Source organism: Trachemys scripta, chromosome 10 (genome assembly GCF_013100865.1).
Source record: "Trachemys scripta elegans isolate TJP31775 chromosome 10, CAS_Tse_1.0, whole genome shotgun sequence".
NCBI classification, from domain to species: domain Eukaryota; kingdom Metazoa; phylum Chordata; order Testudines; family Emydidae; genus Trachemys; species Trachemys scripta.
This window is the reverse complement of record NC_048307.1, coordinates 43704395-43719156: the sequence shown is the minus strand read 5'-3', so window position 1 is coordinate 43719156 and position 14762 is coordinate 43704395. Positions and strand designations below refer to the sequence as shown.

Sequence of the window (14762 nt, the reverse complement as noted above, 5' to 3'; positions counted from 1 at the left end):
CAATTTCACACATGAACACAGAGTGTCAGACTTCCAGACATCCGTTTAGGTTGCTTTTGGTCCTCTGATGGATTAAGTGTTTAGTTATTTCCTACTGGTTGGCCTGACTAACATAGGAAATAACTTCTGGATGGGAGGAGCAATACTTAGATCTTACTAAGAAGGAAGACTGATTTGCAGAAGGGGAGCAGTTAAGATGCAGCTGGTTTAATATTTATTAGTTCATTCCCAAATATCCTGTAGCCAGTCATCACAGCCTAGATTTCAGGTGCAAGCCTCTGAAGAGTTCAAGCAAAACCTTTATATCATGTAGCACCTTGTATAGTCTAAATAGCTGAATGCATTAGGGAGTAGTATACTGTATATTCTCACAAATGAATGAGAAGGAACTGTAGCAGCAAAAGTTCTCCCCATGCCCATTGACACCAATAAATCAAAATATGCAGCATGCACTATCTGAATGCAAGACAATTCTGGAACCAATATGAAGCATCTCATTTCATCTGGCTCTGTACAAGGGATGAGCAACTGAGATGGAAACTGACAGTCCACTGGCTCTCAGGCTATTACTGAGTCACAAGCTTTTCAAAAAAAGGAGGCGGAGGGTGTTAAATGCAGCCAGCACCTCATGGAAAACCCATAACAGTCATTTACAAACTACTCTAATTTAAATTTCTGTATTTCACACTCACTCTGTGATAAGATTACTGCTTTTTAAAAGTTTCATTTGAAGTCAGAATCCCATTAGGGACAATCTTTTCAAAAGTCAGAGAAACAGTGATCACAGGCATTGTGACTTTGGCTTTTCTGGGCTGGGGAAGTTGGAGGTGGAAAGAAAAGCACCATCAAGAATATAGAAACAGTGTGTTTTCCTGCATGTGGCTTTAGTTTTGCAATAAAATAAAATAATAAATAATAATAGTGCCCTATGTTTTTGCACTTCCCTGCTTATAAATTACAGTGCTTTTCTAGGAAGAATTCACTGAACTCTGCTGCAGGTTAAGATTGGAGTACTATTTTTGGCATTTTACATTTTAGAAACTTTTGCAAAATGCAGATCGGCATGGCTTGCTCAAGACAATGAAGATCTTAGAGTAGGAATAAATCAGATTGATTTCATTAGGACACACGACTAGTAAATCCCAAGTTTATTAGAGAGCCTAGCCTCACATGTCTCTGGCAAGATGCACTTACATGTCTGAACTGGTCTGTGTTTGTTCAGAATTAGTATGTTCCTTTTGATATTAAAATGGAGACTGGCCTGGGATATACAGCTCTAGTTGTGCTGCTGCTTAGAAGCATCAAAGGGCTGGTCTACTCGGGGGGGGGGAGGTATGGAAGGAAGTCGATCCAAGATATACACACAACTTCAGCTACGCAAATAGCGTAGCTGAAGTCGAAGTATCTTGGATCGAATTACCTGGGGTCCAGACAGCGCGGGATCGATGGCCGCGGCTCCCCTGTCGACTGCGCTACCGCCGCTCACTCTGGTGGAGTTCCGGAGTTGACGGTGAGTGGGTTCGGAGATCGATATATCACATCTTAACGAGATGCGATATATTGATCTCGGATAAATCGATTGCTACCCGCCGTATTGACGGGTAGCAAAGACATACCCTAAGAAGGTAGGAGAGGTCAGATCTCGGTTGCTTCCTTTTACAACATCAAAATTAAGGTGACTGGATAGGAAAGGCTACAGAAGGACAGCCCTTATCCAGCATTGGAAGAGCTTAGACAAATTTCTTGCAACAGAAGAAAGTAGTTACAAGTTTTGATCTGTCACATTGCTCCTCAGCCAGCTAAACCTTTAGAGGCAGAAGTGGAAGGAAGGAACAAAGGATGAGGGAAATCAAACCCCAATAACTGTACATGAGGAAATGGGAGACAGCAGTTATTGATTTTATAAAGGGGATCCATCACCTGTATTTGGGCCCAACAACATTCTAGAAGACAGCAGCCAACACACTCCTCTCTGAAGCCCACAATCAAGGAAGTTTAACAAGGCCAGAAAGAAAGTACAATAGGAAGAAGCATCTTATTTGAAGTTAGCCAAGTGCATGCCAACCCATACTGTGGCTTCCCATTTACACACACACACACACACACACAAAAATATACCTGCCCATGCAGTATACACCTAATTGGTTAATCTCCTGCCTAAATATTCATTGTCTCGTCTCATAATACAACTTGAGAAAGTAGTAAAGGGAAAAGTTGAATTATCTAAAAGTTTGCACTTGGTTAACCTTACCTCAATTTTTAACTCTCAAGTGTTTTCCCCCAGTATAAAAAACAAGCATGCAGGCACAGAAGGACGTTACTTAGGTAGCTACCTCCACACTCAAAGGAGAGTTGTGGGTTTTTTTAAAAAGTATATTCTTAGGCCTATAAGAGCCAGAAAACAGACTGCATGCAGGTAACATGACAGGTCATCAGTGGATTCTAATTTTGCTGCCTCTGAAGATTCAGGTTTAAGTCAGCTTGAACCATGAGTGAAGCAAGTCTGATGGGTCTTCTACTCGTCCTGAGTACGAATTTATTCATATAAAAAAGCCAGTCAGTCATGCTGAGTTGTTCTTGTACAGCCTTCACAACTCAAGACTGGTACAGGAAGAGTAAGGAAAGGAAGGCAGGAGTGAGATGAGTTAGTGGTGTGTTTAGGAATCCAATCCCTCAGGAGCAGGAAGTTTACTACCCATATTTAGAGAGCCAGAAGCTATGAATCAAGTTTGGATTGAAAGGGGCTCCTAGATTTTAAGCAATTTTACCTCCATCCCAAAGCAAGTTGTAAAAGAATTCTAACACAAACCTAGTTCTGGCATGTATATGTTTAAGAAGGGTCTGCCAACTCCTTTTCTGATCAGCAGAAAATACTGTTCCACTGTCCTATAGCTTTTGCAGAGAATAGCCCTGAACTATTATATAACTATGTTCCATTTTGGTGGCCATCTTACAATCTTTTCTGCGATACTGGTAAACCTGGTGCCAGCTCTTGCTGAGGCTGAAGACATCAGCTGAGCACGGACAAACTCATACCTGGAAATCAGACCAGCTCTGTATGTTAATATTGTTCAAGACAGGTGTTATATTTATAAAGATATATTTAGACTCTATAAACTGCTGCATGCATTAATCTTATTTGTAAGGTCTGTATCTCATGCTACAAAGTAGTACACCTCTACCTCGATAGAACGCTGTCCTCAGGAGCCAAAAAAATCTTACCGTGTTATAGGTGAAACCGCATTATATCGAACTTGCTTTGATCCAGAGTACGCGCTCTCCCCCCCCCCAGAGCACTGCTTTACCGTGTTATATCCGAATTCGCGTTATATCAGGGTAAAGGTATGTAAATTGTAAAAATGCTGGCTGTGAACTTGTTAACCCAAGGAGGAAGAGTGGTTCCTTTGCCCATCAAGAAGGGCTATCAAGACTAAATAGGCCATTGTAGGACAAAAGCTTTGTTGATTGCCCCATCCCATCATGAAGGAGTTGTGTGCAGGTGCCCTAGATCAGGCTGAACTCTGGGGGGAAGGGCATATAAAGATGTTCACAAAAAGAAATGGTTCTCTTTGCTATTTGGACTCTCAAAGGACTGGAGCTAGGAAACAAAAAGATTCCCCAGAGTCAGCCTGAGTTAGCCCTAACAGACATTCAGTGGACAGATATAACTACATCGGTCACCTTTAGGAACCTAAGACTAATTCATTTGTGCTTATATGTTGCCTGCTTTAACCTGTAAAAAAGTATGTCTACGCCTTGCTTTGCCTACAGCATAATAGTGATGTTAAAAATGCTTTTATATTTAGAAGGGGGGGAGGGCAACACTAAGGTTTGCTGCATGAAAGGGGTCACCAATACAAAAAAAAAAAAGTTTGAGAACCACTGATCTACACCCTTGAGGACATAAGTTATCCTGAACTGAGTGTTGGTGTAGACAGCGCTATGTCTACAGGAGAGCTTCTCCTGGCAACATGTCCGGCCTCTGCAAGAGGTGGTAGCTTTAAGCTGACAGACCATTGGCTTAGAGCTTCTCTACCACAAGCGCTACAGTTGCGCCACTATAAGTGCTGTAGTGTAGACATAGCCTAATTTATTTTTCTTTGTTAATAAATCCTTGGCTAATAAATAGGATTGTCTTTGGTGTGAGATCTAAGGTACAAATTGTTCTGAGGGTAAGTGACTGGGAGCAACCTGAATATTTTGTGATCTTAACTGTAAGTGACCATCTATCCAGCTTGCGTGGGTGGCAAGATAGACCATCCCCATGGGCACTCCAGTCTGACTATAGTAAGACTGTTAAATGTGAATGCCTGGATCACTGTGTTATTGGGTTGGCGATATCTAATTATAGAACATACCACCAGTTTGGGGTGTCTGTCCTACTTTTTGTCAAGTACCAGGGGGTAGCCGTGTTAGTCTGTATCTACAAAAACAACAAGGAGTCTGGTGGCACCTTCTGCCCTGAGGCTGGCAGTCAATCATGAACCACTCCAGACAGCATGACAGATACTACAGATTATTCAGGACCACCTAGCAATTTCTGCTTCACCCAAATGATTCAGAACACCTTTCTCAGCTACCATTAAATTGCAGATTCTAAACCTGTATCTTCAGAGACAGGCATTCAGCCAGCAGCTTTGGGATGCTAATGTTTCTCTGATTTTCAAAGCACAAATTAACTGGATTGGAAAGGATAGGTGGGAAGGCCACACTGGCGCTGTATTTGAGAGACATCAGTACTTTTCCTGGATGAGAATGGATTAGCTGTCAGATTAACATGATCTAGTTCAGTCTGCACCCCCTGAAGAATTGAGCTCACTATAAGTTTGATTAATGGGTCAGATTGATGCTAATAACAAGATCATATAACCCCTCCAGAAGTAATTAGCAGTCCTGGTGCAGGCATAAACATGCTAGCACCGCTTATCTGTATTGCACGTGCTACCACAGCAACTACAATTAAGCAGAATTACAGAAAAATCCAGCAAATAAGGCCAGTGATGTCTTTCGAAGGAATAGAAACAGATTGATTGGTAGAGTGAAGATTTGAGCCCTAGCTGGATTTATAGATGCAAGCAGAACAGCACACAACTGAAATCCCTCCTAGATTTCTGCGCACTTCATTCAGTAGTGGCTGTTAGCCGCTACTGCTGTTCTATTTATTCCTACGTGCTATCCATCACAACACACTGCAGCTAAGCTCTGCTGCTTTTCCAGAGGAGGTGGGACTATATAGCCTCTCCTAGGAATAGGAACAGGCTGCTGTCCAAAGCCAAAGGACAGGAAAGAGGCACACCCACGTGATTTATCCTGACCACACATCTACAGCTTTAGCAAAATGGAGACAGCTTTGGATTTTATGTAATCAAGAGGGGCCTCTTTCCTACCCTGCTGGCAGCCACAGGTCTTATTTATATACTAAATAGGTGATCCAAATTCTAAGCATTTTACCCAGGAGTGGAGGCACACAGATCTAGACTAACTGCATACTTAGATGTTAGATTGCCTCAATGCAATATCAAACTTACTGCCTTATTTACCACCAGCTTTTAACCAGAATTTGTAGATTTCATCTCTAGAAAATTCAGAAGGATCTTTTTAGACATAAAACAGCCTTAAGTATCTTATGATTTCACAGTATGTTTACTTTTCTGCTGGAAGAACTTGAGTTTGTTGCAATTATCTAGCCACAACAGAAGAGTGTGAGTGAGAACTATCTCAAGATGCATTATGCTACACCCCCAAATCTGTTCTCAAACCATGTTTGAACCTTTCTATATCTTTTCAATTCTCTAGTGAAGGATTATCTTGATACCCCTACCATGGCCCAAACACTATTTTGGGGGAAGGGTTAGAGGTACAGGAAGAAAGGCCGAGAGTGGCCAGGTCTGTTTATAAAAGCTCTTGATTTCAAGAGGCTAACTGCACTTCAGTTTCCCTTGATGTATGACTGTAGATAATCAGATTCAAGTCTAAGATTCTTGACACTGGATGAAGTTATAATTGTTCTGCTAGGTTTCAGTGATTGTGCAAACATTAGCGGGTTGTACAGCGTTTTGAATGTTAAGTAATACAAACGTAAGCAGCATTTTCTGTTATGCGGTGCTCTATCCCAAAGTAGCTGGGATGCCAGAAGCATGACCACTTAAAAAGTCTACTCTACTTTTATTAATCTGAGATGACAGCAATGAAGTTTCCAATGCTTTGTAACAAGAATACTATTCATACAAATCTGACTCTAAAAAGAGCAGTTCAAACATGTTTCAAAGGTGGTTTTTTTTTTTTAAAAAACCACACACACAGTCTTTACTAAAGTACAGATGACTATCAAAAAAATAAATTGGACATGTTTACACAGACATAATACAGGAGACATTCAAAAGGGGCCTTCACTTGCCTGTGCAATGAAGGGATGACTAAGACACTAACAAGTTTATTGAGCCATATACTGATCTAAGTTAGCATCATTTAGGATATTGCCAGCTCTCTTGGTGTGGGAGAAAGAACAGGAGTACTTGTGGCACCTTAGAGACTAACAAATTTATTAGAGCATAAGCTTTCATGGACTACAGCCCACTTGGTGTGGGAGGTGGCAAATACTCCCTTTTCCATTTGATTCAACTCTTACTCCCACAGTCTGATTGACCCCCTGCACCTCAGGAAACACTAAACTGAAATATCTTGCAACTCTGGACCCAAGCTTCTTTCTGCAAATTCTACAGCCTGTAGCTGCAGCCAGAAATAAGTGCAATTTGCTTAATCACTTCCCCCTTTTAGTAGGGCAGAGTTACTTCAGTGCCATATCAACCCAGTTTGATTACTTATCTCCCCTTAAATGCAGGGGTAATTAAGAAGTGTGGTTATTGCTAGCTAGCTTCAGTTAAAAGTACACACATTTCTATCTGAAGACATGGCTCTAACGGTAGTATATGAAAACCCACATATCTGAACCAAACCAAGAATTGTTTTCCAGAGGTGTTTGGTATTAATCTGAAACAAAGCAAGAAGTACAGAATAAGGTAGAACATAATACAGTATTCTAGCTAATTCTACCTTAGAGGCATAGTACACTACAAAGATAATCATCCATCAATAGGGTAATAGTTTCAAAATTTACCAACACTGGAATCCTGTTCAAAGAATACCATTATCTGGAGTGTATTTAGTTCCCTCTTTTGAGGGATACTTGCATGCTCAGTTTACTTTTACACATCACCCATCCAAAAAAACCCAGATGTTAAGATGAAAAGTGGAGGTTCAATCCAGGGCAACAATTTAGGAACTGTTATTTGACTAAGGTTACAACAACTCGTCCACATTTCTTTTCCTGCAGTGTGCATCAGCTGTAATACTGCAGCACTGTGCTGTAGCGCATTAGACCACCACCTCTGAAGCTGCAGTGTCACAGCCAGCCACAAGGGGTTGTGACAGCAGTGCTATCTGCACTTCTACCCCCTTCACACCACTGAACAATCCCAGCAGACACCAGAGTCACCCTGCATGGTGCTGCAGCAGTCTGATCCATCAAGTTTGCCCACAAAGTAGTTTCTTATCAGTTAGTTTGGGCCAATAGACCCATTGGGGTAGGGAGGTTTAATCTCTGCCATTTTTACAATAGTACGCATAAGAGATATGCTGGGGGGGGGACCGGTTTTGTTTCACACATACAGTCTCAGGATACCATCATGGGGCATTTGTATTTCAGTCCTGCCTGTGCAAGGGACAGTTGGGATAAAATCTAGTACACGGGTTCTCAAACTGCGGGTCAGGACCCCTCAGGAGGTCACAAGGTTATTACATGGGGGGGGGTGTCACAAGCTCTCAGCGTCCACCCCAAACCCTGCTTTGCCTCCAGAATTTATAATAGTGTTAAATACATTAACAAGTGTTTTTAATTTATGAGGGGGGAAATCACACAGAGGCTTGCTATGTGAAAGGGGTCACCAGTACAACTGATCTAGCATCTCTAATGATTAATTCTATCACACTTTTACACTGGCCTCACAATTTTAACTTAATAGCAGTAGGTTTTATAGAGATCCTCCCTTGCAACCATACAAAATGGCATCAGTTCCAAAATGCAGATCATTACAGGACTGCAGTATCTGAAAGAGCCCTTTCTATTGGCAATCAGATCACGTTTGACCAGGTTTGGTATGCAATGCAACATGATCCCACCCTGTCTCACAAGACTAACCAATGCTACAAGATCCATTCAAAGGCTGACCTAAGGAGAGCTAACCTAGTTTAACAACTCACTGTAGGATTAGGACATCTCAAACACAGGATGAAGGGACAGAGGAAGAACAAAAAAACCTTTTGAAAGGTTCTCAAATGCCTCACTTTCCATCAAATGTTAGTCTCCCTTTCCTCCTCTACTGAATGTCACCCTGGTGTGGATTCCCCTACAACACTGAAACAGTGAAGGTTAAAAAGACTGAGTTTCACCAGAGCCTTTATGAGTAAAACTGCATCTTTCTATAGGTCATATTTTATAGAATTAGTAAAAGCAAGAAACTGACAACGGAAGTTCTGTTTGTCCCGCCTCAAGACGGAGCCCTTTGTTATGTTAATGTGGTGCATCAGAGGGTCTCATCTGGCTCCAGGAGCCCCCAGTCTGTAACAACAGGCTGGCGCTACGGGGCTGCAGCGGGCACTGTGGGGCTCCAGCAGCACCCCACATGATCCCAAGGGGGCAGTTGGAGCTCGGATCACGCACGTGCCCCCGCGTGCCACAGACGGACAGACTTGCTCTGTGTGAGGCAGCGATGGCTGCGCGCTCCGCGGAGGAGGGGCGAGCTTCGGCACCCCCACCCCTGAGCATCCCCGCCCCACCAAGAGCGCGGCCCCTTCGGCTTCGGTAGAGGGGCCGCGCCGCCCAGCAGCCGGCCCCTCGCCTCCGGACAGGGCCGGCTGGCAGCGCGAGGGAACGGAGGCTCCCTAGGAAGGACCCGCTCCGGCCTGGGAGGTGGCGGCACCACGCTGACCTCCCCCCGCCCAGTACCTGCTGCTCCTCACCACGTCCGTTCTCCCCGAAAGCTTCAGCTTCTCTGCGACCCCGCCCCGCCGCTCCTCAAGGTGAATTCGGCCGCCCTACGGATCCCTCCGCCGCCCGCCCCTGGATCGCGCGGGGAGGCGGGGCGGACGGATTCTTTTAACCAGCGGAGGCACAAGCTGCGGTTGGAAAGGAAGTGTGACACCACGTAGATCATCGGCCAATGGGGAGGCGCCCAAGACGCTCGGCACGCGGCCTGCGAGTGACAGGGGCAGCAGTGGCTGCAATTAAAGGGGCCGCATTCCTTACCTCCCCCCATGAAGCAATACCATCCCTTAAAGGGGCCGCATCTTTTAAAAGCCCCATGCAGCAGGAGCTCTGCAGAGGACTGCAGCCCTCATTCCCCCATGCTGTAACATCTGTTAAAGGAGTCCACGCCCCTTAGCTCCACGTGCAGCCGCAGTATCTCTTAAATGGGCCACCACCTCATTTCCTTTCCCCTTTTCTTCCTCTGCAGCAGCAGCATCTCTTATCACGGGGTGTGCCAGCCAAGAGAGAGCTCCATGTAGGACCCTGTATTCCGCCACGGCCTGGACTCCCCACAGAGGGCTCCCCTTAGTGTCGGTGTTATGCCTCATTGCCCATGCTACAGTGCGTCTAACGGGACAGCACCCCATTGCCCATCCCCCATGTGCCTGCTCAGAGGCTAGGCTGCCCTGCATCCCAGCTGGAAGTCTCTCCTGAATACTCACTGCCCCTCCCCCTATCTTTCAGGGCCCTGGAAACCATTTACAAAGAACTTTCTGTTCCCCATTGTTGCTTTTCCCCACTTGCAAATTTTTCCTTCCCCTTTTTTAATGAGGGCTCCCAGAGAGCTTATTGTTAGCGCTAAATTACCATTGAGATCCCAGCTGGGAAGCTGCCAGCTAAAGAATGGATCCAGTGACAAAGGGAGGAGGGAGCAAGCTGAAACCCAAGCATGACAAATGACTGCTTGAGGCCCCCATGCCTGGCCAGATTCCCTCCCCGTAGGTGGTTACAGCAGGCTCCAAAAGTCAAGAACCTGAGCCAAGAGCTGCCTTTGAGGGTTCCCCAGAGACTAAAGAGTGGGGAATTGGGTTCTGGGTTGCTGAGACTACCAAGGGCAGCCCCCAATTTCCCTTTGTCCTAGGAGCTTGGGGTCCTGCCAGGTGTGAGGTTAGCTCTGATAATGGCTGGTATCATCAGCAAGAATGTGTGTGTCTCTGACCAGCCAGACTCAGAGGATGAGTTTGCAGTGATGGAGCACCCAGCAGCAGCAGCTTGTGACTCATCTGTTCTGGTTTTAAGGTCATATTGTCTTTTCCCTGAGCTGGAAATAATTCACGAACCACTCTGAGTAATGTAGCACACCCACTTGCTACAGCAGACAGCTCCTATTCATCATATCACCACATATTCATTGGGCTGGGATCTCTGAATATCACAGTAAGACATTATGAGAGCAAGAAGAGATGGGTTATTTTTTCTCAAAGTATAAACCCATATGCCCAGTTAAGAGCTGACATGAGTCACCCCCCAACTCGGGTTCTAGACCACAAAGCACCTGGGGCAACATAGGTTCCTCACTAGAGAAATGCTGGGTGACCTTGGGTACATTCCTTCCTGTGTTTCCCCATCTGAAAATGTGGATAATGGTACCAATAGATAAAAAGTGCTCTACGTATTATTATTTTTTAAAGCAACAATTTTACCTAGCTATCATATAGCACTTTACATCAGTAGATCTCAAAGCGCTTCACAAAGAGGGGGGGCAATACCATTATCTCCATTTTACAGATGGGGAAATTGAGGCATGGAGCAGTTAAGTGACATGCCCAAGATCACTGAGCGGGCCATTGGCAGAATCAGGAATAGTTACCAGATCTCCTTAGTCCTAGACCAGTGATTTAACTGCCTCCTAGTTCCTGCTTTCTTGGGGTTATTCAGTTGTGTTCATAAACTGAGGACTTCCGTTGATATATTCAAAAATACGAGTCTAATGTTAGACAGCTAAATAAATGCTCTGATTTTCAAAAATGCTGAGCAGCTATTGACTTCAATGGTAGCTGCTAGGCACTCAGCACTTTTTAAAATCAGGCCACTTATGTAGGAACCTGAACATGGATTTAGAAATGTTAGGCTCCTATTTTTGAAAACCTTGACCTAAACCTTTTACTGTGAGCCCCTGTGAACCCTGTGTCCTAAGCCATAAATCTTTGTTGGTCAGAAATAATCAAGCCCTAGGAGACTAGGAGCCCTGAACCTCACTCCATGTCGAACAGAAGGCTTACGTCTCAGTCTGTTGGTGCATAAAGGGACACAGCAAAAGTGTAGAAACTGATGAATGGTACACAAAAGTTTGAATCGGGTGCTTCTAATTCCTCTTCCTCATAACACAAGAAGAAAGGGCTCTCTAATGAAATACCAACATATTTAAAATGGATAGAAAGGAATAGTTTTTCATATAATAGATAATTAGCCAGTGGAACTCACTGCTACAGGATTTCAGGGAAGCCAAGAACTTGGTAGCAATCGAAAACCTTGATTCATATGATTTTGTTATGTAGAAATATATATGATTATGTTAATATCTTTTCCTTCCCACAGCAGCTGGGTTAGTTTCAGCTGGGCGTGGTTTGTGAGAGGCTGGGAAACTGAAAAGCGAAACAAAATGTTTCTTTATTGGGATGGTGGGGAGTCAGATCCTTAAGATCTGGCTAGATCCTTAAGACTCTGTTGCCTTACCCCTTTCATTCCGGTATCCCTGAGACTACAATGTTGACAACATCTGCAGTTACATTAGATCGCATAAAAATGGATAAGAGATATTAACCCTTGAGCTATAGAGCATGAGGCAGCCACCAGGAAGGGAGATCAGGAAAGTGCTTGCCCTATGGGGAGTTTACTCCATCATTGTTTGATGTGCAGGGATTAAAGTACACGGGTGCACGGTCCCTCTTCCTCTGCTAAAAGCCAATGAAGGGCCCTCTTATGGTTCTCTCTCTTTCCTTGACTTGGGGGAGTCTTTCCCTGAGGGCTCGCCCTCCTGCCATCTCTTCCCTGGCTGGCAAAGTGAGGACTCTCCAGGCAGAGGAATGTGAAGTGGGATCCGCAGGAGAAGCCTGGCCTGGCTGGGGAGTTTGTGGGTCTCCCAGCTTTCCTGCAGCAGGTGGAGGGGCAGCAGTACTTGTCAGGAAAAGAAGAGATGCTGTGACTGGAAGTCCCCACCTGCCTCCGCTCCACAAGAGGAGAATTATCCATCCCCATGGCTGGAGAGGGGAAAGCACTGGAGGGCAGAGTAAGAGAGAGGAGGGGAAGATTTAGAAAGTAGCCCATGCTAGCATCTTATCACTGATTAGACCCATCCTCAGCCTTCCTTCTGATCCCAGCTCTTTACCAACAGACAGGGCCCACAGGGTGTTTTACACAGATGGCAGGGTTTATCTCTGCCACCAGATATTGACACAAACTAACCCTGTACCTGCTTTAATCTTAAAGAGAACAGCACCATCCCCTGGCTGTGTGGGCTTGCTCCTGTCACCCAGAGCTCACAGCCAACCAATGGGCCCACTATTCTCAATCAGAATACTTTCCCTGCTTCTGCAATATTTTAAGCATTTTTACAAGAACAGTCCTTTTCAGCTAAGCTAAAGGGAGGATTAAGGGCTCATCAAACTCTCTCTCTAAACCAAAACTTTAACATCAACCTCAGTAAAGTGAGGCAGAATAACTTCCTGAATTCATGGAATCTGTGACAGTCAGATGTGCTGATCTATTGATGCAAGAATATGGTAGATTGCAGTTAATGTTTTGTGCTATAGTGTGTGTTTGGTGAAGGTGGGGAACTCATTGCTTTTCAGTATGTTGGAGAGGGAAGGGGAAGTCTTCTGGAATGGTGGATTGCATTATCAGTAGCATTGCCCGGGATGGGAGGGTGGTAAGGAATGCAGGAGACTGTTGTGTTTTGCATGGGTAGGTGAGTCTTGATGCAGTTAATCACATTTCATTTCTATAGCCCCACTAGTGTGGTCGGCACTTTCCAGACAGGTACTAACAGAAGCCAAGTCCCTGCCCATAAGATTGCACGTGTCCATAGCCTTTCACAGCCCTTATATGTCATTGTGATAGGCCCTATATGAAAAGCTGAAACAGAGTGAAGTAGTGTCCAGTGACCTTCCTGGTTACAAGAAAACAAATGGTTTCTTACACACAGTTTCAGATAGCTCACAGGATGACCAGTTAGCAAGTGGCAGACCAACTCCATCAACGGTCTGAAAGGACAGATGAGTCATCTTTTGTCATCAACTGTCGACCCATCTACCCCTGCTTCTTTTTCACAGGTTGCTGTGCTGTACTGACAGCCTGTGACAGTTGAACCGTCAGAGAAGATGGCTAGAGTCCAAGCCTGACTGATTGCAGCATAGAGAATGTGACATTTGATGGGGCTGGTGTTCGGGAGGCACAGCACTCCAGCCAGTGCAGTGCTCCCAGGTCGGATGCAGCCTGGTGACACCCATTGGCAGCACAGTGCAACCTTTTATGACCTGAGGATTTTTTAGTTGCTTTGGCAAGAAGGTTTCTCCGATCAGGGCCAGGTTGTCTGTTCTCTCAGTGGCAGAACTGTGACTGGTGGGGGAAAGGGCTGTGTCATCTCTGTTTGGTCAGGGTCACTCACTGTGGAAGCTTTGGGTTAGGATTTGTAGTTTGGGGCCATGCCCTTGTTGGATGGTAAAATCAAATGAGGAGGCGTTAGTCCCATTACTTCCAGCCTTGCCTTTGGGAGGGCAGGTGCTGAAGCAAGAGTTAGGCCATGTCTTAAAACAATTGCTGGGTCCAGGAGGAACCACAGACTTATGGGGTGGCCTTGAAGTCACAATCTTTCAGTGCCTGGGTGATAATAGTATTAACCTACCTGACAGGGGGGTTGTGAATTTAAATGCATTAAAGATTGTGAGGCACTTGGTAACAGGGGCCAGATAAGACAAAACTTGCCCCAAAGAAAAGACATAGGACAACAGTTCAGTCTTTCAGTCCATCATCAACAGTCTGCATACCTGCGGTACTTGCCTTAGACTGAAAGCCTGTTGGGCAGGGAGCTTGTCTCCTCTCTATAAAGCAGAAGGTACATTTCCAGCCTCGGTGTGCTGTATAATAGAGATATACCATTCTTGCATAGATTTTGTTAGGAGCCTCCATAAATAAATACGACAATGATGATACCAAACCGTGCAGCAATCTGCGGTTTCTGAAAAATGATACCAGCACAACCACTGAGAGCACGAACGTTGTCCTAATAAAATACGCCAGTGGGCAAACTGATGCTCATTACATACACCATGTGAGAGCCTGTTGTCTGCGAATGTGCAGAAAGTATCTCAATGCCTAGTCCAGGTGGTGCTTAGGCCTTGTGCTGACCTTCTGCACAGGGATGAATTTCATCCGCTGAGGATTCAGAAGGGCCTCTATTGGAACAGGATATTCTGAATGGAAAAAGCTGTTTGCAGCCATGGGGAAATTAGCCACAGAAGGAAAGTTTAGAGCTTCCTTCTGCCAGAGGAAGGGAAATGTTACTGAATGAGTCAGCTCTGCAGACTATGGTGTAACACCACACCCCGGGGTGGGGCAGCAGCCACAGGGTTGGAGCTGCCTGAAAGAAAAGGGTCAGCTCTGTTAGCCAAGCCTGGGGTGAGCTTATCAACATCTGTATGTGGGCCAGTAGCCCCCGAGGGGACAGAGCACCACATAG

The 14762-nt window shown here is 45.0% G+C and overlaps 1 protein-coding gene across 3 annotated transcripts in view; it reads right to left on the bottom strand.

The window, feature by feature from the left end:
- Positions 1–9156, bottom strand: part of PKM (pyruvate kinase M1/2) — a 40888-nt gene extending 31732 nt beyond the window's left edge. For 2 of the 3 annotated variants that reach the window (XM_034784869.1, XM_034784868.1), the window contains exon 1: positions 9005–9156. The gene's annotated coding sequence lies outside the window, so the exon portion shown is untranslated. The remainder of the gene's footprint in view (positions 1–9004) is intronic. The other variant, XM_034784870.1, reaches the window with a different exon arrangement.
- Between the last annotated feature and the right edge of the window lie 5606 nt (positions 9157–14762).